Genomic DNA, 26,741 nt, shown 5'->3' with positions numbered 1-26,741 from the left:
TGTTCAGAGATACTTGCAACAGTGTTGAGGGCTTGACGTGTTCAACTGCCCTAATGCCCTGGGAGCCACCATTTCTCTTGAGAGATACAGTCCCCTGTATTTGATGGCCTCAGTCCTCCCCAGGATGTGGGTATACCTTCACTCATTATATGGGTCTCTATCCAATGATATAACCCACTATGGCAAAATGAGCATTTACATATTCCCTAGGAGCCTGTCCTGCATCAGATTATCCCCTTTAAGCATCTTAAACAGGTAACTTTCCTTATTATATTTTTGAAAAGTTTTCTCAGCACTTTACTCTCAAAAATACCTGACAAACTCCTATGTTCATATGTTTCCTCCCCCTCCCCCCAATTTCTTGGGCAATATTACCCATCCTCCCATCCCTAACCCCCCTCAAGCCCACAAAGCCCCACCTAAAGGTAACCCTATGCCCCCATTTTATCCCTTCCTTGTACAAATACTTACCTCCAGCTTATCATAGATTTCACCCATGTAGGTGTCAGCTCGCAACCTTCCTCTACCCCCCAATTTCCTGTAAGCCTATCATCCAGGCTCTAGCTCTCTGAGGCAGCTTGGTTTACTTATTTCATATCATTGAGGTCATGTAGTATTTGTCCTTCAATGCCTGGGTTGCTTCACTCAAAATAAGGTTCTCAAGATTCATCCATGTTATCACGTGTGTTTGTAGTGTATTTGTTTCTAAAGCCGAGTAGGATTCCATTGTGTGTATATGCCACATTTTATTTATCCATTCATCTGTTGATGGGCATTTGGGTTGATTCCAAATTTTGGCAATAGTGAAGGATGCTGCTATGGATATTGGTGTGCGTACATCAGTTTGTGTCCTTGTTTTCAGTTCTATTGGGTATATCCCCAGCAGTGGGATTTCTAGGTCCTATGGCAAATCTATGGCTAGTTTTTTGAGAAACCGCCAAACTGTCCTCCAGAATGGTTGGATCCTTCCGCATTCCCACCAGCATTGGATGAGTGTTCCCATTCCTCCACATCCTCTCCAGCATTTGCAGTCTTCTGTTTTTTTCATAGCTGCCAATCTTATGGGAGTAAGATGGTATCTCACTGTAGTTTTGATTTGCATTTCCCTGATAGCTAGAGATTTGGAGCATTTTTTCATGTGCTTTTTAGCCATTTGTATTTCTTCTTTGGAGAAGTGTCTGTTTAAATCTTCTTCCCATTTTTAAAATGGGTTGTTTATCTTTTTATTTTCAAGATATAGGAGTTCTTTATATATGCAGGTTATAAGTCTCTTATCAGATATATGGTTACCAAATATTTTCTCTCATTGTGTAGGCTCTCTTTTCACTTTCTTGACAAACTCCTTTGAGGTGCAGAAGGCTTTAATTTTGAGGAGGTCCCATTTATCTATTTGTTCTTTTGCTGCTCATGCTTTTGGTGTGAAGTTCATGAAGCCATTTCCTATTACAAGGTCTTGTATATGCTTCCCTACACTGCTTTCCAAAGTCTTTATGGTCTTGGTTCTTATATTTAGGTCTTTGATCCATCTTGAGTTGATTTTTGTATAAGGTGTGAGATGGTAATCCTCTTTCATTCTTTTACATATGGATATCCAGTTCTCCAGGCACCATTTTTTGAATAGGCCATTCTCTCCCAGTTGAGAGGGTTTGGTGGCTTTATTGAATATTATATGACTATATATATGAGGATCTCTCTCAGAGCTCTCAATTCAGTTCCATTGGTCTGTGTGTCTCTCTTTGTTCCAATACCATGCTCTTTTCTCTACTGTAGCCTTGCAGTATGTTTTGAAGTCAGGTAGTGTGATTCCTCCAATTTCGGTTTTCTTTTTTCTTTTCTTTTTTTAAATTTCAAGATACTTTTATTTTTAAAACAGGTCACAACATTAAGCTTTTGGCCCGTTCTGCTGTTATACAAGCTACAAATGCTTGCTCAGCAGGTGAGAAGCATCCCTTAGAAGTATGTTTAGAAGTGAATAAAATTCCATATAAAACAAATAATCAAGTAGTTTCCATAAGAACACAGATAAGTGTAACCCCATCTCCTAGTCTTCCTTATCGCTGTGTCTGTGCCAATCCTACTCTTACAAGGACATTTCAAAACTAGCAGTAATTAAGTTACTGCTTAATTAATCCCTCCATTCAAGCTAAACTCACAGTTAACAGCTACAAAAATGGTATTTACACATTAATACTAGCTGGAGCACAAGTGGCTGGGTGGCACTTCATCCCACTTTCCCAAGCACAGGAAAAAGGCAGAGCACTGGCGTCTTGATCCCCTACTTCGGGTGGAAACCCCCAGCTCTCAATTTGTTGCATGACTTGCCATGCAGGCCCCGACATCACGTAGTAGATGGTTGGCCTCTGGAATCCATTGAAAGTGGAAGCAGTAGCCACAGTGTAAGCACCCATGTTCTCAAACAGCATCCAGTCACCCACGTGCATTTCCAGCAGGCCACAGCATTCAACGATCCGATCAAGGCCATCACACATGGGTCCCCATATGCTAGATGAGTAATAATTCTCATCTGGTTTGGATCTCTTCTGCAGAAGAGGCTTTACATGCTCATGATCATAAAGGATACAATTAAATGATCCATATACTCCATCATTCACATAATACATAAAGGTTTGTTCACTCAATTCATCTTCATTGTCAGAGCCTGTCTGTTCCTTAAATACAATTTTTTTTTGGCAATATTTTTTTTGGCAATGATATTCACTGCAAGTGTGAAAGCTGAAGCAACATAATATTGGCCTGGTTCAGCTATGATTCTCACTCCAGAATCTAATGGGAAATACTTGTATAATGCTGGATTAATGACACTGGTTATCTCTTCAAATTGAAGCTTCACGTCATCAGATCTGGGAAAGCCACCACCAATATCAAGCAGATACATGCTGAAACCAACCTCAGCTCCCATGTCAAAGACACAGCGGGCATCAGAGATGGCCTGCACAAAAGTTTCAGGTTCAGTACAGCCACTTCCCACAGGGAAGCTAACATCAATGACATTGATATCGAGCTCTTTAGTCCATTCCAAAAGAAGCCTGCTGGTTTTGAGTGTGGTTCCAAATTGAACACTGAGGTGACAAACTGCTTTGGAGTCATCAGTGGCAATCCACAAAACCAACTTTGCCTTTGGATGTACCCTGGCCACTTTCATCAACTCAACCTCACTGTCAAAAGTCATCATCTCCATTATTGGCGGCATACTTAATTTGAGACACTTGTTTACAAGGGTTTGCATAGATTATCCTCTCTGGTGGCACCCCGAGACTCTGCACCAACTGGATTTCAGTCTTGCTAGCACAATCAAGTCCTGTCCCTATGGAAGCCAGGGTCTTCACTATGGCTTTACCATCATTACATTTGACTGCATAGAAGGGGGTGACACGAGGAAGAACTTTTAACCATCTCAGATGTTTCTTTAGAATGTCTCCAAGGTCCGCAACATAGTAGGCATCTTTATCATCAGAAGAAGAAACTTCATTAATTTTTTGGTTCAGAATGTCCTTGGCAGTAAAACCTTCATCAAGGAAATGGCAGTCAAACTCCTCATTACTGAAGTTGTTCATGGTTTCTTGATGTTGCACTGAAACACAACAAAATGGAAAACTAAGAGATGGAATTTAAAGAGATTTCTTTCAGCTTTTCAGGAAGGCAATTCTCCAGGAATTCCAAATCTTGCTGAATTATAAGACTTGTGCCCTTGATGCAGCAGTGGAAATGTTCTCCTAGCACTTGGGCGCTGGGGCCGCCCCCCGAGGAGGTCCTGCAGCCTGCACTGCTGCCACCACCACCGCCCGCCTTGCTCCCTCCCGCCGGAGGACCACCGGCCCGAGGAGGCACCAGAGCTGCTGGCAGAGGGCGGTCGGCGGCAGGGCTGCAGGGGCCTGACTCGTTTTTCTTCTTCAATATGTCTTTAGCTATTCGGGGCCTCTTTCCTTTCCAAATAAATTTCATAGTGAGTTTTTCTAGTTCCTTAAAGAATGCTGTGTTGATTTTTATTGGGATCAGTTTTGGTAGGATAGACATCTTGATAATATTTAGTCTTCCTATCCATGAACAGGGAATATTCTTCCATTTATTTAGGTCTTCTTTGATTTCCTTGAACAGTCTTGTGTAGTTCTCTGTGTATAAGTTTTTTCCATCTTCAGTTAAATTTATTCCCAGGTATTTGATTTATTTTACTATTGTAAATGGTATTTGTTTCTTGATTTCCTCCTGAGCTTGCTCATTATTTGTGTATAGAAATGCTACTGATTTTTGCACATTGATCTTATAACCTGCAACTTCACTAAACTCAATTATGAGTTCTAGAAGCCTTGTTGTAGTCCTCTCAGGGTTTTCTATGTATGGGATCATGTCATCTGCAAATAATGAAATTCTGACTTCTTCCTTTCCAATTTGAATGCCTTTTATATCTGGTTCTTGCCTCAGTGCTTCTAAGACAATATTGAATAGAAGGGGTGAGAGTGGGCATCCTTGTCTTGTTCCTGATCTTAGAGGGAAGGATTTTAGGATTTCACCACTGTAAAAGATGTTGGCTATGGGTTTTTCATATATACTCGTTATCGTGTTCAAAAAATTTCCTTGTATTCTGATCTTTTGCAGTGCTTTTATCAAGAAAGGGTGCTGTCTTTTGTCAAATGCTTTTTCTGCATCTATAGATATAATCATGATTTTTTCCCTTTAATCTGTTTATATGGTGTATTACATTGATTGATTTGCTTATGTTGAACCATCTTTGCATACCCGGAATGAATCCCACTTGATTATGGTATATAATTCGCTTAATATGTGGTTGAATACAGTTAGCAACTATTTTGTTGAGGATTTTTGCATCTAGGTTCATTAGAGAAATTGGTCTGTAATTTTCCTTCCTTGTGGTGTCTTTGTTTGGCTTTGGTACTAGGGTAATGTTGGCATCATAGAATGAGTTAGGTGATGTTCCTTCTGTTTTGATTTTTTGGAAGAGTTTCAGCAGGATTGGCGTTAGTTCTTTCTGGAATGTTTTGTAGAATTCACCTGTGAAGCCGTCTGGCCCTGGGCTCTTCTTAGTTGGGAGGTTTATAATGACTGATTCTATCTCTTTACTTGTGATTGGTTTGTTGAGATCATCAATTTCTTCTTTCATCAATATAGGCTGCTTATGTGTTTCTAGGAATTTGTCCATTTCCTCTGAATTGTCATTTTTGTTGGAATATAGTTTTTCAAAGTATCCTCTCATGATAGTCTTTATTTCTGTGGGGTCAGTGGTGATATCTCCCTTCTCATTTCTTATTTTGTGTATTTGCATCTTCTCTCTTTTTCTTTGTTAGTCTAGCTAAGGGTTTGTCAATTTTATTGATCTTCTCAAAGAACAGCTTCTTGGTTTTGTTTATCTTTTCAAGTGCTTTCCTATTTTCTATTTCATTTAGTTCTGCTCTTATCTTTGTTCTTTCTTTCTTTCTTCTTCCTGTGGGGTTACTTTGTTGTTTTTTTACTAATTCCTCCAAATGTGCAGTTAGTTCTTCGATTTTTGCTCTTTCTTCTTTTTGGATGTATGAATTTATGGCTATAAATTTCCCTCTCAGTACTGCTTTTGCTGCATCCCATAAGTTTTGTATGTTGTGTTATCATTTTCATTAGTTTCAAGGTAGTTATTAATTTCTTTTGAGATTTCCTCTTTGACCCACTGTTTTTCTAAGAGCGTGCTGTTTAATTTCCATCTCTTGGTGTGAAATCTGGCCCTCTGGCCCTTGCAGATTTCCAGCTTCACTCCACTGTGGTCAGAGATATTATTTTGTATGATTTTGATCTTTCTGAATTCATTGAGCCTTTCTTTGTGGCCTAGCATATGGTCTATCTTGGAGAATGATCCACGTGCACTTGAGAAAAATGTATATCCTGCTGTATTTGGGTGTAATGATCTGTATGTGTCTATTAGAGCCAACTTCTCTAAAATAGTGTTTAAAGTTTTTGTTTCTTTAGTGCTTCTCTTTTGAGATGTTCTTTCCAAAGTTGACAGTGGTGTATTAAAATCTCCCACTATAATTGTAGAGGCATCTACTCTTTCACTTAGTTTTTCCAGTGTTTGCCTCATGTATTTGGAGGCACCCTTGTTAGGAGCATAAATATTTATGATTGTTCGTTCTTCTTGAGAGATTGTCCCTTTCACTAATATGTAGTAGCCTTCTTTGTCTCTCACAATTGTTTCACATTTAAAGTCTATTTTGTCTGATATTAATATAGCTACTCCTGCCTTTTTTTGGTTATTGTTTGCTTGTAAGATTGTTTTCCAACCATTCACTTTCAACCTCTATGAATCCCTGGGTCTAAGATGTGTTTCTTGTAGACAGCATATAGATGGGTCCTATTTCTTTATCCAGTCTCCCAGTCTGAGTCTTTTGATAGATGAATTTAATCCATTGACATTCAGTGTTATTACTTTCAAGGAATTATTTATGTTAGCCATATTTTTTTAATTGATTTTGTAAAAATATTACATTAAAAAAATATGAGGACCCATTCAACCCTACCACCCCCACCCCACCACTCCCCCCCCCAGCAACCCTCACTCCCATCATCATGACACATCCATTGCACCTGGTAGGTACATCTCTGGGAATCTTTGCACCCCATGGTCAATGGTCCACATCATGGCCCATACTCTCCCACATTCCATCCAGTGGGCCCTGGGAGGATTTACAATGTCCGGTGGTTGCCCCTGAAGCACCATCCAGGGCAACTCTAAGTCCCAAAGGCACCTCCACCTCTCATCTCTTCCTGCCATTCCCCATACCCATCAGCCACCATGTCCACTTTTCCCACTCCAATGCCACCTTTTCTCTGCGGACCTTGGATTGGTTGTGTCCGTTGCACCTCTATGTCAAGAGGAGGCTCAGATTCCACATGGATACTGGATGCAATCCTCTTGCTTTCAGTTGTAGGCCCTCTAGACTCCATGGTGTGGTGGTTGTCCTTCTTCAACTCCATCTTAGCTGAGTGAGGTGAGTCCAATAAATCAGATTGTAGGAGCTGAAGTCTGTTGGGTATGTTAGCCATATTTTGACTGGACTTGTGTCTGTCATATTTTGTTTGTTTGTTTTTTCCTTCTCTTTTTGTCTTTTTTGTTGCTCTTACACTCTCCTCCAACTCTGCCTCTCCTGTTTTTTCCTTTCTTCCTGCAGAATTCCCTTCAGTATTTCTTGAAGGGCAGGGTTCTTGTTGGCATACTCTTTTAATTTCTGTTTATCTGTGAATATTTTGAACTCTCCATCATTTTTGAATGCTGGTTTAGCTAGGTAGAGTATTCTTGGTTGGGTTTTTTTTTTTTTTTTCTTATAGTACCTTGACTATATCATACCACTGCCTTCTTGCCTCCAAGGTTTCAGATGAGAAAGCAGCACTTAATCTTATGGAGCCTCCCTTGTATGTGATGGTTTTCTTTTCTCTTGCTGCTTTTAGAATATTTTCTTAGTCTTGAGCATTGGATAATTTGACAAGTATATGTCTTGGGGTGGGCCTGTTGGGATTTATGATGTTTGGGGTGCATTGTGCTTCCTAGACATGTACATCCATCTCTCTCAGTAGATTTGGGAAGTTTTCAGCCATTATTTCCTCCAACATCCCTTCTGTCCCCGTTCCCTTCTCTTCTCCTTCTGGGATGCCTATAATATGTATGTTTGTCATTCAGGTCCCTAAGTCCTAGCTGGATTTTTTCTATCTTTTTATCGATCAGTTCTACTATCTGTTTGATTTCAGATGTAATGTCTTCCATGTCACTAATTCTCTCCTCTGCCTCTTCTAATCTGCTGCTATTTGCTGAGAGTGTATTTTTTCTTTTCTTGAACTGTGGTGTTCATCCCCATCATATCTGTTATCTTTTTGCATATGTCTGCAATTTCCTCTCCAAGTATTTTCTTCATATGTTAATCTCTTCCTTTACTTCAATAGGTTGGTCTCTAATATATGTTTTGAGATCTTTAAATACTTGTGCAAAGTTCTGCTCCCCTTCCTGGTTTTTAGTTTGTTCATTGGATTCAGCCATGTTTTCCTGATTATTGGTTTGGTTTGTAGTTTTTTGTTGCTGTCTGGTCATCATTTTATCTTGATGGGTTTAATCAGTCCTTAGCTTCTCTGTCTAGTCTTGGGGATTAATTAGTTGTTCTTGCATAAGTGTTATGTCTCCTCTTTGTCACTTTGTTCTTCTTTCTCTATTTTCTTGTTGCTAAGTTCACTTTGAAGGAAAATATTAGGACCAGGGAAAGCAAAATGAGTAAGAAAAGAAAATGTGTAAGGTAGTATTGGTAATAAATGTTCACAGAGCAACAATGTGAGATCTGGGAGAATGGATATTAGACTCTTGTAAGTTGTGTAGAGTTATAGCAGTAAGTAGAGTACCTATAATGAGATGGTCAACTGAATATGGGAGGAATAGAGTATGAATTAAAAAGCCAGTGTTTTAATGAGAGAGGGAAAGAGAAAAGAAAGACAATAATATCAAGAGTGGATAAAAGACAGAAAACAGAACAAGGGTATGAGAAACTAAAAGTCAGACAATTTGGGGGCCAAAGAAAGGGAGGTGGAGTGTAAGAGAGACAGTAGATGATGGAGGATAACAAGATGTGGGGGAAAGGGGATAGTGTAGGTGGCCAAAATCAATTCACACAGAAAAGAGGAAATGGAGGATGAGGAAACACAGCAAATGCGAAGTGCTCCCTGCAGCACCTATTATATAAATTAAATATAATAAAATAAGAAGAAAAAGAGAGAAAAGAAAAAAAAACAGAAGAAAAAAGAGGGTGGGCAAAGAAAAGGGAGGGAAACAAGCAAGAAAAAGAAAAAAACTAAATAAACAAAAAAGAACCTTGGAGGACAAAATGAGAGAAAAGACCAGGAGATAATGCAATATTAGCAACCAAGACAAAAAAAAGAAGAAGAAAAAAGAAAAAAAAAAACACAAACACTGAGGGCTAGGATAATCAAAGACCTCAGTGGACCTCATTGCGTGGTGGATTCAGGGATGGGAAGTCTTTGATATTGCAGACTCAAGGTGTATGAGTCTCTGGAGTGTGGGCCACCAGGGTTTAGGGGGCACAGACCTGGGAACCATGCATCCAGTTAACAGGGGGGCCTGGGGGCACTGCAGCACAACACAGCCTTCAGGGATCCCTGAAGTTGGGCACCAGCCCTAGGGGGGAGGGGCCCCACCTGCAAACTCTGACCTCTGTGTCAGAAACCCAAAATTCCTCCTCTCACTGTTGTGGAATTTAAGAGAAGTTCAATTATTTGAGAATAGAGAGGCCAGGACTCAGGAATGATTTTGAGAAGGAAAAATGGTTTATTGACGGCCGGCCGGACTCGGGAGCTTTCAGTTTGAATCCCGAGCCCCGAACAAGATTTTCAAATGTCTTTTATACAGAGAGGAAAGGCCAAATGGTCCCTTTGTTTCAGTTCTCAATAGGCTTCAATTAGCATATATCTCTTTCACATCTTAGGTAAGCTTTTAGCAAGGACTCCAGACATTTTAGATAAGCCTTGGTTTTTGCATTTCCCCTAAATACTTAAAGTTTATAGCCCTTGCTTTGTTAAACATTTCCTGGGACTGGAGCCTGCTGGTCCCTAAGAGCAGGACTGCAGCCTCTTACCGTTTCACACCCACAAGTCAAACAACTTAGTTATCTCTGAAGAGACAAAGAGCCTTCCACCCATAGCCCACATCATTTCCCCCCTTTGTCAAAGTTTACTTGCTAAGCTTTGGCATAATTATTGTTGTAGCTATGAGGTGGATGACTGTTTGTTGTCTTGACTGATTATTTATCAGTCTTTAGTACAGCATCAAGGACCGTTTTTTAGAAGTTTAGAACTTTTCATTCTGGACAGCAGAATCTTGGGCAGGGGCCTCCCACAGTTATTCTGCTGCCACTGGCACTCACGTGGATTTCCAGTCAGGTTCCAGATCCATCTATTACTTTTCTTTTACTCTTAAAGAGTTTACACCTTTAATTTAAAAGGGGTGCTGAAGGGAGACGATCTCTTTTCTGTAACTGCTTCCTGCTGGCCATGGGCTGTAGTCATTGCCTAATAAGGTGTAAAACTCTTAATTTATTCTAACTGGAGGAAGATGGATCTGGCATTCTGTACGAAGTTGGATGAAGTTTTCATATGGTTAATAAGATGTTCACTCTGAAAGAAACAAACTTAATTAAAAATTTGGAATACCCGTTTTTTAAAAGAGGACACATTGGATTACAGAGGTAGACAAGGTTAGGTGCCTATAAAGATGGCACTCCTTAAAAGCTGGTGGGAACAGCATATATTCTTTTTTAAGTTATCCATCTTTAGAGAGAAATTGCAACAGACACTTAGCTTTGTCTGAAGACACATTCCAAGCTGTTCAATGATTGACACTCATTCGCTCTGTCAGATGCTCCTGGTGAACTGGTACTCCTTGGGCAACTGGCTTCACTCAGGATTAGAACACTAATTTGGAAATACTCTTAGTTTTCACCTGTGGGAGTGATCAGAACTACAGAATAAAGATTTTATACACCTTGGTTTTCATTGTACAATTTCTAGCAATTTTGACTTGTTCAATAGGTGACTCACCATCAGCAAGCAAGCCTCACTTTTGCTAACTGAGTCTGGCTGAGACTGCCACCTTATTCTATAGACATGTTATTAACTGTTTAGAAAATGATTTTACCAGGAATTTAACATGTCTAATATACTTCTGCACTTGATCCAAAATAGAAAAGATAACATTACAATTATTAGGCATATATTTAGTACAGGATAAAAGTACAGCACTTAATATTAACTAATGTATTACTTAATGCATAAGGATTCAGAGTTGCCATTATTAGTTTTGAGTTTCAGGTTTGTAATACTTTACATGTTATCTCTCCATGAGAGCAGGCCATAATGCCAATTGTGTTTAAGTTTTACTTACAGTCTCCTGGTATCATGGCTCCACTTAGCATGTTCTTCAACGCAGTGAGCAAGTTGCAGCATCCTTCCAGTATTCCAGAGATTTTCCAGTATTCTACTAGCCTGGTGCATAGTGCTCTCTGGCACCATGGAACAGTGCCAGTCTGGAGGCGATATCCATTGTACACTTGGCTGTACCGAGTCATTATTGGCTGCAGGAGCTTGAAACTGCAATATAGTTTCCATCAACTTCAGGAGCAGAACCAGAGACTGATATAGCACATATTTTTAATTGAGGGGTCAGTGACCAGCCTAGCCAATAACTCACATGGAGAGGCCACCTGTAATGTATACAAGGCCTGGTTCGAATGCACAAGAGTTTGACAATGTTAAAGTTTATTCCTTGTTTTATATATATTTTAAACAACTTAACGCAATACATATATCAAATGACTATTTACTTACACAATTTTACTATGAAGATAACAGTAGGTGCTTTACTTTAGTAATAGAGGAAAAATATTATTTTTCATTGTTAGAATGAAAACAATTTTTCCAATAGAATCAAGACAACTTTTTATTACCATTTACTTAAATGTGTATTTTGCAGTGGCCTTCAGACAGGTTTATTATCATGAAGTTATTTCTGCTACCAATACCAATCTAAGTTTCTTTAGTTAACAATAACTTCTACAACTAGAACTATTTAAACATTTTCAGTTTGGAAGATGTTTTACAAACTCTTTATAATTGACTATAACCACATTGAGTAGCCACCTCATGTTTAAATAAACTTACTAAATTACAATTACCAATGAAAGAAATTTACTCTCTATTTAAGAGAGCATATCTACAATCTTTTCCCTTTAGCCTAATTTCACCAATGTGAACTTACAATTTTCACTTACAATTTTCATTACTGTAAAGATTTTGTACATATGTTAATTTAGTTTATAAATTAACTATGGGAGATTACACTCAAGTTAAATAAAATTGAAACCATAATAGTTTATGCAAGGAATGTTCTCTTTTTCCCTTACAGGAAGCTAAAAACTTCTTTTCTTTAAGTTATGAAAATTATTAATTTAAAAGCATAACTGACTACCAGGTTTTAAAACACATGCATACTGACTTCCAGGTTTCAAAACACATTACACAATTACTTAATTTTTTAAAATCATAACCCAGGAAAGATCTCTCCATAGTTTTTATGGACTTTCCTTTACTTACTGAAATTTGTTAATAGAGCCACTAATTACCTTATTTTGTTGGAAAGAAATCTTCTGGAAGAAAATAAGGCTCACCAGATTGTGGAGAAGAAAATACTTTATTCTCAATCTTGCAAGAAGGGGCGCAGAGCCAGATATGGCTGGTGCCCCGAACAAAGAAAAATGACACAATTTATACCCCTAAGCCTGGCATGCAAGCTCTTCCTGTTTTTCCATAGATTGGATACTTCAGAAGTTACAGCTTATCTGAGATTTAACTTTCCCACGCAAAAGTTTGATTTAACTGCTTCTTCTATCACATTCCAACCATTTTAGTTTTTACCTGCTCCCCCCCTTTGTCAAATAAGGAATAGAATTTAGTGCTGAAATGGCACCGACTTAGTTAGCTCCTTCTTGGGCATCCTTCCACTGCCCATAGGACTGGCCTAAACTGGTCTCCTCCACTGCTGTCCAACCCGGGAGTGGGAGACTGAGGCAGCAGGCCGCCGGTTTACATCAACATTTTTCTTCTGTGAAAATTAACCTAATCTTTGTTTTGTTTTGTTTTGTTTTTTCCAATTTATGGCTGACAAAGGTTTAAACTGGGAAATTACCAGGCAAACTGATTCTTAATTCCCTAGCCTAGTAGATAGGTTTAATCTGCCACACCTAGTCTTGCCTTAAAAGCTCTTGCAAAGAGGAGGCCCTTTCCCAATTGTTTCCATAATCAGATTTCTATGACTTTCTCATCCTGCTTAGTTCAATTTGGGCTTTAAGAATATTTATAAATATAACTGCATATTTAACCTCAACAATTTGAGCAAATAGGCAGACATGAATAGTTTGGCACAACAACATGACTTTAGTTACTTTAAACTTTTCAAAGACTTTTGAAACTCTTCTTAATTTGCACTATGACCATGCAGTTTACCACAAGAATTTTCTTTCTTACTTAATGGATTGTAATAACCAAAATGTTCTCAATGCCTTAGCACCATTTTGTTTTAGAACTTTATATTTTACTTTGAAATTAGCAGAATTTTGGATAAGTAACAAGATTAATTTTATATATATTTACTGAGGCTATTTGAAGCCTCAGGGAGACAGACTGCTTTCTCTCATGAATTGCCACTCTTAGGAACACTGACCGTCAAGGCAGGAGACTTCTCCCCCTCCACCCCCCTTTTGATTTTGGAGATAATAAAACTCCAGTGGCCATTTAACCTTATTCTATCAGGCAGCCATTTATTTAGTTTACACTTGAATTCATGAGAGAAAGGGTTACTAATACCAGAAGAGGAGACAGTGATGTCCCAGCTCTTCTCAATTATGAAATAACCATAGGCAAAGGCAAAGGGTGAGGTTAGGCTTGAAGTAACCATAAACAAAGGAAAGGTTAGTGTAGAATTTACACTTAAATAATAGTTTCAGGCTAAATTCACCCAGCTATAATCTCAGTTATTGTCTTTCCACTGTTTTACAATATAAATGCATTTATAAATGATTTTAACTCTTAGTTACAGTTTTTATTAATTTTTTTAAAACCTATTAATTTTATAACACCTTTAAATACCTTTCATTCAACTTATAACATATTAAATGAACTTAACCATTACTTTAATTTTTCCTTTAAAGTGAAAGAATAAATCTCTTGCAGTTAGTTTGAAATAAAAGGCTACTTTTCAGGATTTGATTTCTAGAACATAAAATGTTCTTTTAAAAGAGGTAAGACTCTTCTTCAAACATTGAGGATATGATGAGGTTAAAGCACAAGAAGCTATTGATAAAATATTTTCTTTGTATATTGATCTTACTCAATTTAATCATAAAAATTTCTCTTCCACAAACCTTCTACACTTTCAGTATTCATTCAGGTTCTGTCCCACACTCTACTCTTTCCAATAATCAATCATTTTATCTTAGGACAAAATCATCTTCTGTTTCCTTAACAATAAAAACACATTCCATATATCCCACATACCGAGTTACCAGGCAAACTTCTTACAACATATAATTGCCATTAATACTAAACAAGTTTGTTAAAATAATGAACTTTTCTTCACTTTAAATACTTAGTAGCATGTAATACCAGAAACAGTTTTTTGGAAGCAAGTTGGCAGGGGAGATTGGCTGCCGAATAAGTTTGTTATAAAATTGCCTTTTATTATTATTATTATCAATTCAGTTTTGTTAAATAATGACTTTCTGCAATTAGCCACTTAAATACCTTAAACAATGCTTTGTAAAACTTTTATAATTATTTATACCCTTAATACAAAGTTTACCTTCACAGAACACATTCTCTTACTTAAGGTTACTACAATACCTTCTAAGAACCTGAGCAGAATGCAAACGTATTTTGGCTTTGACACCCTAAGGAGGGAACTTTACTGCATTTATTCTGATTCTGCTTTTCACCTCCTTCACTTCCCCCCCTTCCAGGCAGTCGGGTGCACAACAAACAGGAATGCGGCTTATGAATAGAAGGGTGGACTCACTGGAAAGGGGCAAGCCGCTCCCCCCTTTCCAGCTTTCAGCCAAAATGGGCAGACAGAACCTACTCAAATTTGGCAACTCTCCCAGGAACCCAGCCGCCCTGACTGGGACATTCCCAACAGACTTGGGTGCTTGGCTCGGACACAGATGGCCTCCAAGCCCCGGCAAAGGGCCAGACCAGAGACAAGACACCAGAACATGCACAAACATCTAGACTCCGCAAACATCCAGACTCCTCAGCTTTTGCCCCAGAATCATTTCACCCCCTTGCCAATGGCAAGGGAGGGCTCCAGCTCAGCTGTAATTCTACTTCATGTAAGGACACAACTCCAACACTAACATTGAGCTGACACAGACAGAAGCACAAAGGTCACTAATCTGACTCACAAGTTTATATATTTATTTTCACCACGGCTGCCCCCACAGCCATCACAAACCTCAGAACACTTAACATTTGGTATAAAGCAAATTCATTCACAAATTAGCACCATAACAAAAGATTTCAGCTAGACTTTTTCACTGTTTAAACTTTACACCCAGACCAAGCTCCACCAGAAAAGCCGATCCATTTTCCTGTAACCAAGTTTTGTTTTCCTTAATCTAGACCAATTTCCAGGATATTAGGACTCGAACCTATAAATACCCTTCCTATTAAAATCAAGACTCCACTCCTTTAGTGGATATAAGACCAGTACCAGATTCTAACATGCAGTTAGACAAACCCAAAACACCAGGGCTTTTCCCCGGTTTTCCTCCTTTTCCCAAGCCTAGAGAGAACGGCTTCCCCCCAGCCTTCTGGGGCTACTAGGGTTCTCTCGGGAGGTGATCAGCCTCCCCTTCCTAGCAATTAAAGCTAGGGCCTTCCAGACTCTGCTCACCCGGGGAGTCTTACCTTCTTCCCTGTTCGGAGCTCTTTTTCGTTCCCAGAATCCTTCTCTTCAGACCTTCCATTGCCCCTTGATTTTGTCGGGAAGATTCTGGTGGAGCCCACATCTTTTCTGGATTAAATTTAATCCAGGGGCGCCCAGATTTGGGGTTCACCCGAGTCCTCCCGGCTTCCTCGGGGATTTGGAAGGGGCAGCAAAATGCTACCGTCTCTGGCCTTCATTTATTGTCCCTTCGTGGTCGCCATTAATGTTGTGGAATTTAAGAGAAGTTCAATTATTTGAGAATAGAGAGGCCAGGACTCAGGAATGATTTTGAGAAGGAAAAATGGTTTATTGACGGCCGGCCGGACTCGGGAGCTTTCAGTTTGAATCCCGAGCCCCGAACAAGATTTTCAAATGTCTTTTATACAGAGAGGAAAGGCCAAATGGTCCCTTTGTTTCAGTTCTCAATAGGCTTCAATTAGCATATATCTCTTTCACATCTTAGGTAAGCTTTTAGCAAGGACTCCAGACATTTTAGATAAGCCTTGGTTTTTGCATTTCCCCTAAATACTTAAAGTTTATAGCCCTTGCTTTGTTAAACATTTCCTGGGACTGGAGCCTGCTGGTCCCTAAGAGCAGGACTGCAGCCTCTTACCGTTTCACACCCACAAGTCAAACAACTTAGTTATCTCTGAAGAGACAAAGAGCCTTCCACCCATAGCCCACATCATCACAAGAATCTCTTCTGTCACTGTCTCACCAAATCGACATCCAGACACCTCAAGCCCTGCAAGCCCCTGAAACCACCTGCTGGGTGTGCTGCTGCACTACAAAGAGTTAAGGGACCACCCCAGACAGGCTGCCAGCACTAGGTGGAAGGGTTCCTCCTAAAACTTCTCACCTCTGTGTCAGAAACCAAAAGTTCCACCTCTTGCAAGAATCTCTTCTGTCACTGTCTCACCAAATCGACATCCAGACACCTCCTGCCCTGCAAGCCCCCAAAACAGCCTGCTCAGGTTTGGGAATACCCCACACAACAAAGATCCCAGGAATCACCACGGCCCAGATGCCAGGCCTCGGGGGAGGGGCTCCAGCCAGAACATCTGACCTCTGAATCAGAAACCCAAAATTCCACCTCTTGCAAGAATCTCCTCCGTCACTGTCTCACCAAATCGGCTTCCAGACACCTCCCACCCTGCAAACCCCCAAAACAGCCTGCTCAGGGCTTGGGAACTCCCCAGCAAAGCAAAGCCTCCAGGAATCGCTGCCAACAGGCTGCCAGCCCCAGGGGGAAGGGTCCCACTCACAACCCTGACCTCTGTGAAAGAGACCCAATAGTCTACCTCTTCCAAGAATCTCCTCTGCCACTGTCCCACCAAATCAATGCCCAGACACCTCCTTCCCTTCAAACACCCAAAACAGCCTGGTCCAGCAGGACCCCAACCCTACTCAGCCACTTCTTTGCAGGAGAGATTATAAGGTGCACTCACTCAGACACCACCTTGCCTCCTACCCCCAACTATCTTTTTAACATAGGGTAAAGCACCTGCCATATCTGAAAAGATTCCAGGTGCTGATGCTGGAGCAGCCATAATTGCTGACTTAACAGGTGCATTAGGTTGAACTGGATATAAGCTAGGATAAAGACCTGGATGATATATGGAGACTGGATATTTCATTAGAGTAGCCAGTTATTTTCTTAACTATAAAAGGGTTAGTACTAGGACTAGGCATAAAGCCAGGAGACTCTCCTCTGCCTTTTGGCTCAGAATTTCTTTCTTTCAAATGGCCCTCCACTTTCTGTTTGTCTATGGGTTTTGAAAATATAGTAATTGCTTCTTTGTCATCTTCCTCTGATTGTAAAGGATCTAAGGTGGCAGTAATTTGCTGGCACAAAGCTCACACAGATAAAAGGAATGGATTCCCCTCTTTGATATGCTCTCTGTAAAGCTTTCATTACACATCTCCACTGTTTCAAATTTAAAACATTATGCCCCTGAGGCTGAAACCAACCACAATGCTTTTGTATTAAAGCAAACAATTCAATTAACTCACAACTTTTTACAGGCACCCCACTAGCTTTCAACAAAGTTTTTAACACTTGCAAATATTCTTCCACACTTCCCACTTGAATACCCATTACCCTGATGACTTCGTGGAAATGTTACTTACCTAAAAGAAGACTTGAGTCACACTGCTTTGGACGTCATTCACAACCCTCGTAGGAGTCCTTTCCGTGGGTCCCAAAACTTTTTTGGAAGACTCACCTCTTTGGGCCCTGCATTGGGCACCATTTGTTGGAGATTTGGGCCTGAAGGTTATCGGGAATGAAAGAAAGAGAAAAAGAAAAATGAAAGAAAGAGAAAGAAAGAGAGTGAGCTGGGATCAGGGGGTCTGTGAGTAGACTCTTCAGACAACTTTTTGTTTACAAGGCACTCTATATATACCCCAGTCTACATGAGAACAAGCAGCAACATGCAGTTAACTATCAGCATTACTCATAGTCTAAGGAATTTAAAAAAATCTTATCTCAAGGTACAAAGCCTAAGTGTTCAATTTACTACAAAAGGTATGTGCTCATCTTTTCTTTTAGTCTTTAACAGCTTCCTCTTGTTTACTGGGAACTCTTTATTACCACATTCCTTCGGTTGCAAGCATAGCCATGGAAACAGCATGCCTCTCCTTGTGAGACCACTGTGCCTCAGTTTCCAAAGGGAAAAAGCTATAGAATATTCCAGTCTGTAATTGGATGCAGAAGTTATACCATACTCAGCCATGAAAGGATAGTAGCTGCGGTTGCAACATTACATGAGGTGTCAGCTGACATGGGCAGGGGGCATACTTTTTAGTTAATAGAGCTCATGATTTGCTGGTTGCTAATCTCAAGAAAAACCTAGCATATGTCAACTCACAGACAGACCTTTTTTGAAGTCATACTGCTCACTCCTTAAAATATCCAAATGCTCTACTGTGATACTTTAAATCCAGTACTCTGTTGTCCATGTCTGAAAAAGATGACTCTCAAGATTGTGAGGTTCCCGTTTCTTGATTATTATCCCCAGGACCAGATTTACCAAAAATAAAGCAAAACACACACACACACACACACACACAAAACAGCAACATAAAAATCCGTGCTAAACCTGGCTTAGATCATATTTTAAGATGTGTCTTACCATAAAACAGAAACATAATTATGAGGCAGACTATGAAGTAACCACCACAGTAGAAGCAATTACTGGCCAACAAGCCCCTAGCCTCACCATGCCCTAGTGAGCTGTGGTAAAACTTTTAAATAGAGGCAGTCATTTAGCTAAAAGAAAATCACAATATTTATACTGACTGTAGATATGTGTTTGGAGTAATTCATGATTTTGGAAGTTTATGAAAACAAATGGACTCCCTGAAGTCATTAGGAGCCAAATAAAAAATGGTAAATATCTGAAGTAATAGTTGTATTTCTACCACCTAAGGAAAAGGTAAAACAAAGAAAAAATGTTGTGATAGAAATGGAAGCTCACACTCGCAAAACTTAGAAGAAAAATGCCAACCTAGCAGCTCAACAGTATGTGGAGACAACAAAACATTTTCCTTGTGTAATGTCCCTCGTAAGCTCTCTTCAAATGAGTTAGCTCACAGTCAGGAAAGTGCTTCTGTATTTGAAAAAGAAAAATAGAGTCAGTAGGGTCACCAATTAAATTCTGGGGATAGGATCTAGGAAGTGCTGGATAGTGCCCTGTTTGCCCTAGAGTCCCTAGAAGGAACTACATGTGAGCACTCCATGAAATTACCCATTACAGAATGCAAAAAATGAAAAAGGACAAGGAAATATATTGGTGGGCAGTCTTTGATAAGGTACTTTTAAAAATCTGTATCCAGATTCATGCATGACAGGCTTGTAATCTAGGCAAAATTTATTAATGTATATATCTCCATAAACTTAACCTCCACAACTGGACTATTTGAACATCAGCTGAAGGGCTTTACAGCCAGTTCTTTCAATGGATTATAATTATATATAGTTTATGGTTTACAGGTATTAGGAATGGGTTGAGGCATTCTCTTGTCAAAATAAGAATGCTTTAACTGTAGGGGAAAAAAAGAAAATGGTTTTCCAAAGCAGGAAGTACCCTTTGAACTCTCAAGCAGGCTTCAAACTCACTTCACTGGAAAGGTTATTAAAAAAGTGTGTCAATAAACATTTATGTAATCTAAATATCTTTTTAAAAATTTATAAATATATAGTTATATAAAGTTTGTGTCAAGTGGTTCCCATCCAGCAAATCACCCATTGCCCATATCATCCAACACCTATGGTAAGGTAGAATAAATCCATGAGATATATAAATTAAAGTTTAAATATTGACTCACTGGTGCTGTCTTGGCCAAAACATTCCCTTTGGTCCTCATGGCCCTGAGGTCTATGCCATCAGGCAAACACCACTGATCCCACAAGAGGTAATTATAGGGCAGCCCATGTATGGGGAATGGTTCACTAGAGAGGATCTGTAACAGTTTGATGCTGGATGGATCCCAGAGAATCATGTCCTTAGAGCCAACCCATTCCTGTGGGAGTGGACCTATTGTAAATGGGACTCTTTGATTAGATTACTTCTGTAAGGCATGCCCCAGGGTGGGACTTAATCCTCTTACTAGAATCCATATGGAAAGCGACAGACACAGGTGCTCAGAGTGAAATGCTCAGAAGCTGGGAGAGAAACCAGAAACTGAAAGCAACAGAGTTCAGAGGAGAAAGCAGAGACTGACAGATGACACCATGTACCTTCCCATATGACAGAAGAGTCCAGGATCACCCACAGCTGATCTTTGAGGAGAGAGCATTGCCAGAAGATGCCTTGATTTGGACTCTTTTCTCAGCTTCACAACTGTAGGCTTGCAAGTCAATAAACCCGCTTTGGAAAAGCCAACTCATTTGGGGAAATATTGTTTTCATCAGCCTCGGGTAACTAAAACAGGATCCAATGATAGTGAATTGAGGTTTTTTCAGTATTGTAGGAAATCAGTGGAATATCCTCAGGGATTTTTTTTTTTTTTAAGTTACTGAAGATTTACTGACCCTCTACCACCTAAAGACAACATCCCACCACCTGCAAACTGATGGCATTATATTCTGGAAAAGAAAACAATGAAAAACCAATCTCTGACCTACTTGAAATAAACTTTTCAGGTGTTAATAACTTCACATATAGCTGTCGAATTAGAAGGAAATGAGACTTGAGTACAACACATGCAGCTAAAACTGATGTCACTTCCAAGGTGGGTGTATGACATGGTATATGATCCAAAATTAAAATTAACCAAAATAATCCAGAAGCAGTTGACACTGTGTGTGTATCTGATGTGGACAGGTATTGCCAAGATCATGGAACAAGAACCCATTCAGCCAAGTGTTTTGTAGATTATGGGGAAGTTTTTTCAGTGATGAGGTACAAACACAGATACCCAGCAAGATTGCATGAAATGAGAGGTTCATAACATCAAAGAATCTGGAGGGGGAGAATGGAGAATCTTGGCATGGCAGGTCCCAGCTTACCTAACCTAGGTTCCTGTGAGGGTTCATGGAAGGGCAGGTTGGAGCACATGTTTATTCCAGGCTCTTGTCTTTACTGTGACCCAGATGGGAAGGATCCAATGGATCCTGGGCCTGGCAGTTTCACAATATATGGTACAAGAAGCAGATGTGACTAAGGCCATGTGGAGAAGCTGGGAGCAGCTTCTTATCATCCAAGCCATATGGAAATTGATGCCTTGCAAATAAATTATGCAGCAGGAAAGAGCTGCAGTGGCAAGGGGGCAATTGAAAAGAAGTGGCAGAGGCTGATCATAGAAGCCGATGTTAGCTCTTATCATCCATACCTGTGAAGGTGCAGGTGTTGCTAGTTGTGGTTATACCCAGGGAAGTGTTAACTCAGGTGGTTGCTCAAAATGACAAAGTCAGGACAAGGCGAAGATGTGTCAAAATAACTTTTTTATTTCATTACACCAAAATTCCCTTGTTTAATTGACACCCTTGTGCTTTTATCTATATTTACAATTTTGTTTTTATGCTTTTGTTATCTTCCTCAAAAGCCGATTTTCCATACTTTCTCTAGACGTCAAGATAAAACCCTTAGTTTAAATAACACTATTAGGAGCAGATGTGATTCAAATGGTTGCGTGTCCACTTCTCACATTGGAGATCCTGGATTCGGTTGCCTCATGCCTCCTAAAAAATTAAGAAAAACAAAAGAAAAAATCAATTCAGTGAAGCCTATGTGGCTCCGTGTTTGAGCTCAAGCTTCCCACATATGAGGTCTCTGGTTCAAACCCTGGCCTTGGTACCTCCAAGAGGCAACAAAAACAACAACAAAAATCCCAAGGGGACTGCACTTCATCAGTCCAACAGTGGTTTACATGGACTAATATCCAGGTAAGCCTTCCCAGGAAAACAAAAGGCAAGTCAGTCAGCAAAGCCAGCATCAGGTGACCAAGGGTATTGGCTCTTCTAGGTTTGAATTTCCTAGTCTGAAAAGGCAGACTGTAGTCAGCACTCATTTTGTTTTGCTTAAAAAAAAAACAAAACTTTCTCCTGAGAAAGGAAAAAAAAATCATACTTTCTCTCATTTTTTAAAAGCATCACTACATAAAATTATGGGTTTACAAAGTAATAAAATTTGACATCCAAATAAAATAGTTTTTCTCCCAGGGATTTCTCAAACTCTTCTTGTGTCATATATGATGCTAACAAATATAAAGCAGGTAATCTAAATTTCAGTTTCATGACAAAATGCATGTTTTCCAAAGTTGCACAGAAAGCTCACCTAAACCCTTGGGCCCTGAGAGAGTAGCCTTTAGGGAGCAAGCTGGGCACCCCGGCAGCCTCTGGGGCTGAGGTCCAGAAGCAGAATCCCCTGTGAGTGGGGACTGGACCATGACGGCAGCAGAGAGGCCACAGGAGCCCAGAGGCTTGGTGGGAAATCTCAGTCTCCATTCAGCCATGCTCCATTTGGTGTTCTCTGCACAAACCAAAGGCACCTGGATCCACTGTGTGAGGAGAGTGATAAAAGCACCTGGGGAAGTGGCTGCCTCCAGGGAGAAGACCAAGCTGGGGGAGCTCTCACTTAACCCCATGGAGCAGGGAAGAGCCTGAGGGCCATAGAGGACCATCTGCTCACAGGGCCTCTATTCTCTAAGCACCGAGCTCGAGCCCTTGCCAACCACATCCCTCCAGTATAAACCACTGGTCTCCTTCTGACTGCACTCACCACCAGGGAGGTGTTACTACTGTTACTACTGCCCATGTGCAGAGAATGGTTTGTCAGGTCAAATCCTCCAAAACTGCAGGTTCTCTGTGTGAAGGAGAGGTGGACAGGAGAGGACTTAGCCCTGAAGTAGCTGGCAGAGCAGCACACCAACCCCAGACCCCACTTGCAGGGTGTCACTGTGCGGGCAGCGGCGGGCCTCCGGGAGGGTCGGCGGTTGGCCGGGCGGGCTCTCCGGATGGGGGCTGCCTCGTGGTCGAAGGAGAGGAGGGGGTTCGGCACGAAGCCATTGGGCCCTCGCTCTCTGCGCTCAGGCACGGGGGACGCGCGGTGCAAGCAAAAACACCACGGAGACAAGGTCTAGGTACAAGTCTGCTTTATTGTTGAAGGGGACATGGTTTTATAGGGTGTAGGGATACGTAAAGGGACTTGATTGGTGCCGGCAGGTGCTGTTGCTTGCGTAGACGGTTACTGGACAGTAGGCGGTTACTGGACAGTAAGCTGGCTAAGAGGTTAGGAGCAAGGGAGGGGAAGGGGAAGGTGTGGGCTGTCTAGATAACGGCTAGGCGGAAGACGGAGAAGGGGAGAAGGAGGGGCCCAATACTGGGCGGGAAGGAGACGGGGACAATTGCTCCCTTTTGTTTAAAAGTATGTGCTTCGGGGGAGGTGAACTGGTGGCAGCAGGGGCAGTATGGGATGGGGTACTGGGGTAAGACGAGGGGAGGAGACCACGACGACCGGCTGGCGGCGAGAAGCAGAGGGCCCTCCCAGCTGCTCTCAGCTGCAGAGGACACAGCAGGCCAGGACGCATGTGCCTGCTGCTGGGGTCGGCGCACGCCGGCGCCTGGCGCGTGCCGAGCTCTGCCAGCAAAATGGGGTCGTGATGTTCCTGAACCCCTCGCCCGATTGGGGGAGAAGGAGGGAGATGAGTGAGGAAGGGGAGACAGGAGGTTACAGGCATGCGGTTCGGTGTTTGCGGCGGGGGCGGGAGGAGCGCGGCGGATGGCTTGGTGGTGGCTCTTCAGTGGCGAGGCGTTGATAATGAACCTGCACAAAGGAGCTGAATACCGCGTTGGCTTGGTCTTTGGCGAGGTGGACTATTTTTTTGATGGCCCAGGGTCCTACAGTGAGGGCTAAGATGATGATGATGAGTGGGCCTGAAAATGGAAGGAGGTATGGGAGGAGGGTATGGAGAACACTGGAAAAATAGTTCGCATTTTCTCGCTCTTTGCGGCGCTTATCCAATCCCTCCTGGACCTTTCTCAGGTTGTCCTCGACTAAGCCAGTGGAGTTGGCGTATACGCAGCACTCCTCTCCAAGGGCGGCACAGAGACCCCCTTCCTTAAGGAGGAGGAGGTCGAGGCCGCAGCGGTTCTGGAGGACTACCTCAGAGAGAGAATTGAGAGAATTTTTTAGATGTTTTACAGCATTTTGAAGGTAGGTGATATCTTCATCGACGGCCTGTCTGAGAGAGGAGAGGGCAGAGGACTGTGTGGCGAGGGCGGCGATCCCTGTGCCTGCCCCTGCAAGACCTAGAAGGGTAGCGACTGTTAGGACTGCGGTGACAGGCTCTCTCCTTTGTAAGTGGAGGGAGGTTTGTCTGCTCAGCACGCGGCGGAAAAATTCGTGGTCAGAATGGTAAACGACTCGAGGAGCGAGAAGGATGAGCAGGCAAGTCTCATGGGTAGCATTGAGGGTGGCGACATTGAGGCAGGCGGTTAGCCCGGTGGAGGTGCAAAGCCATTGGGAGGTGTTAAGGGGGATTAAGAACTTGGCGGAAGCGCTGGGAGAGGAGTAGTTAGAGCAAGCACTAAGGGAGGGGTGGGAATCTTGACGAGAATGAACACAGCGTCCTGTGGAGGAAACAGATCGAAAGGTTAGGGGGACGGAGGAAGTGTTCCAGTTGCACTCGGCTGGGTATACTGAAGTGGATTCGTTGAACGTGAAGTTAACGGCGACAGGCTCATAGATAGGAAGGGAGGGGGAGAGGCAGAGCCAACAGTTCTTGGTGAGGTTGGGGTGAGAAGTATTTAGAGATAAGTAGGATGCATAGATTAATGCGAGAAGGGGACTGGAATACTTGGTGGGGGGGGCCATGGCTGGGGAGCGGTGGACGAGGGGGGGTGCCGCTGGAAGGGGGGGGAGGCGGGGGGATTGAGGACTTATTGGGGCCAACGGCGAGGGGTGGGGATTCAGGCGTGGGCAGTAGTTTTCTGATGATGAGGAAGGCTTCCTCTTGCCAGCGCTGGAGGGTCCAATTGGAGCGTTGATGGGCCGAGTTGACAACGGCCGGGGAGATGAAGGGAAGCATGACGATGAGAGCAATGGGAAGAACGGAACTACCCGCGTGGCAGCGAATCATCTGTGGAGACAAAAGAGAGAGAGAAAACTACAAAGGAAACAGCGATGGGAAGGAGGCAAGTTAGGTAGGCAACTCGTTAGGAGGATCATTGGTGTCAGCGTTAGTGGAAGCCTCGGCGGTGTGGGGCTTGATGAGACATCCTGGGACCCAGATGGGCTGCGGCTCTGATTCAGGGAAAACGCAGGCGAATCCCCATCCTTGGGCTAAGAGAGGGGCAGGTCCATGCCATTGGGTGGTCTGCGGGTCATGCCAGAGAACAAGCGGTGCAGGGGTGGGCTGGAAGGAAGGCCCCCAGTGCATGTGGACCGGTGAAAAGCCTTGGGCATTGAAGGTCATCAGGTTGTGTCGGATCAGGGCCTCTGTGACGACGTCGCGAGGGGTGCGACGCGGCTGGTCGGCAGATGTCTTGAGAATGAGGGTTTTGAGAGACTGGTGAGCACGCTCTACTAGGCCTTGTCCCTGCGGATTGTAGGGAATGCCGAAGTGATGGGTGATGTCGTAGAGCTTGAGGAATTCAGCAAAGGAGGCGCTCCGGTAGGCAGGTCCGTTGTCTGTCTTGATGTCCCATGGAACGCCCATGAAAAGAATAGATTCTCTGAGCACTTGGATGGCGTGCTTGGCCGTTTCTCTGGTGAGCGCGGTTGCGTAGCAGAGATGAGAGAAGGTTTCGATGGCTATGTGGAGGTATTTCCATCGGCCAAACTGGGGGACGTGAGTGACGTCCAGTTGCCATCTGGAATTGGGGCGGAGCCCACGAGGGTTAACTCCCTGCGGTTGGAGCAGCCCCAAGGGCAGCAATGGAGCACACGTTCGGCATGACCGCACAAGGTGTTTGCAGGTATGGATTGGGAGGTCTGGAAAGAGTTTGTGGAGGCCAGCTGCTGAGAAGTGAAATCTGGCGTGCAGCAGCTTGGCCTGATTGATGAGGTCTCCGACTGCGACGGTGGTCTCAGCTGGAAGCAGGTGAACGGCCTGATCAGCAAGGTGGTTGCCGTGGGCCAGGGGCCCGGGAAGGCCGGAATGGCTGCGGATGTGAGCGATGAACCAAGGCTGTCGGCGGTTCTCTATGAGCTCTTGAAGGTCCAGGAGAGCGACGTTGATGCTTTCACTCGCTGAGTTGTCGGGCGGAAAAAACGCAGAAAAGGCGATGACTTGGCAGACTTGTAGGCAGTAGAGGCTGTCTGTAAAGATGTTCAGTGGACAGTGGGGATGGGTTTGGAGTGCTAAGATGACAGCACGCAGTTCGGCCACTTGCACAGAGGATTGATGGAGGCGCACATGTGAACGTGGCTGGTGCTCGCCGGGTGCGAAGACAACGGCGGCAAACTTAGTCTTGGAGGCGTCTGTGAAGATGATGGTGGTGTCTGGAAGAGGCTTGCTGGACGGAAAAGGGAAATGGCTGGGGGCGGTGATTTCTAGCAGGGGAAGGCCCTGCAGTAACCGATGCTGTGGAAAGTGGTTATCGAAGTTGCCATGATAAAGCTCCATAAGAGTCTGCATATCAACGGAGCTGCGTAGCAGGGTGGTGACTTGCCCAGCAGTGAAGGGCCACACAATGGTGTCAGGTGGGCACCCATAATGATGGGTGGCTTGTGTGACTAGGGCGGTGGTGAGCTGAACGAGTAGGGTG

The 26,741-nt window shown here is 42.5% G+C and overlaps 1 pseudogene; it reads right to left on the bottom strand.

The window, feature by feature from the left end:
- Positions 1-295: 295 nt before the first annotated feature.
- On the bottom strand, positions 296-6,546 carry LOC131278040 (ornithine decarboxylase pseudogene; annotated as a pseudogene).
- Positions 6,547-26,741: the final 20,195 nt, after the last annotated feature.

Source organism: Dasypus novemcinctus, chromosome 3, assembly GCF_030445035.2.
Source record: "Dasypus novemcinctus isolate mDasNov1 chromosome 3, mDasNov1.1.hap2, whole genome shotgun sequence".
Taxonomy (NCBI): Eukaryota; Metazoa; Chordata; class Mammalia; order Cingulata; family Dasypodidae; genus Dasypus; species Dasypus novemcinctus.
Note: the sequence above shows the minus strand (reverse complement) of the source record. Positions and strands in the feature narration are given on the sequence as shown.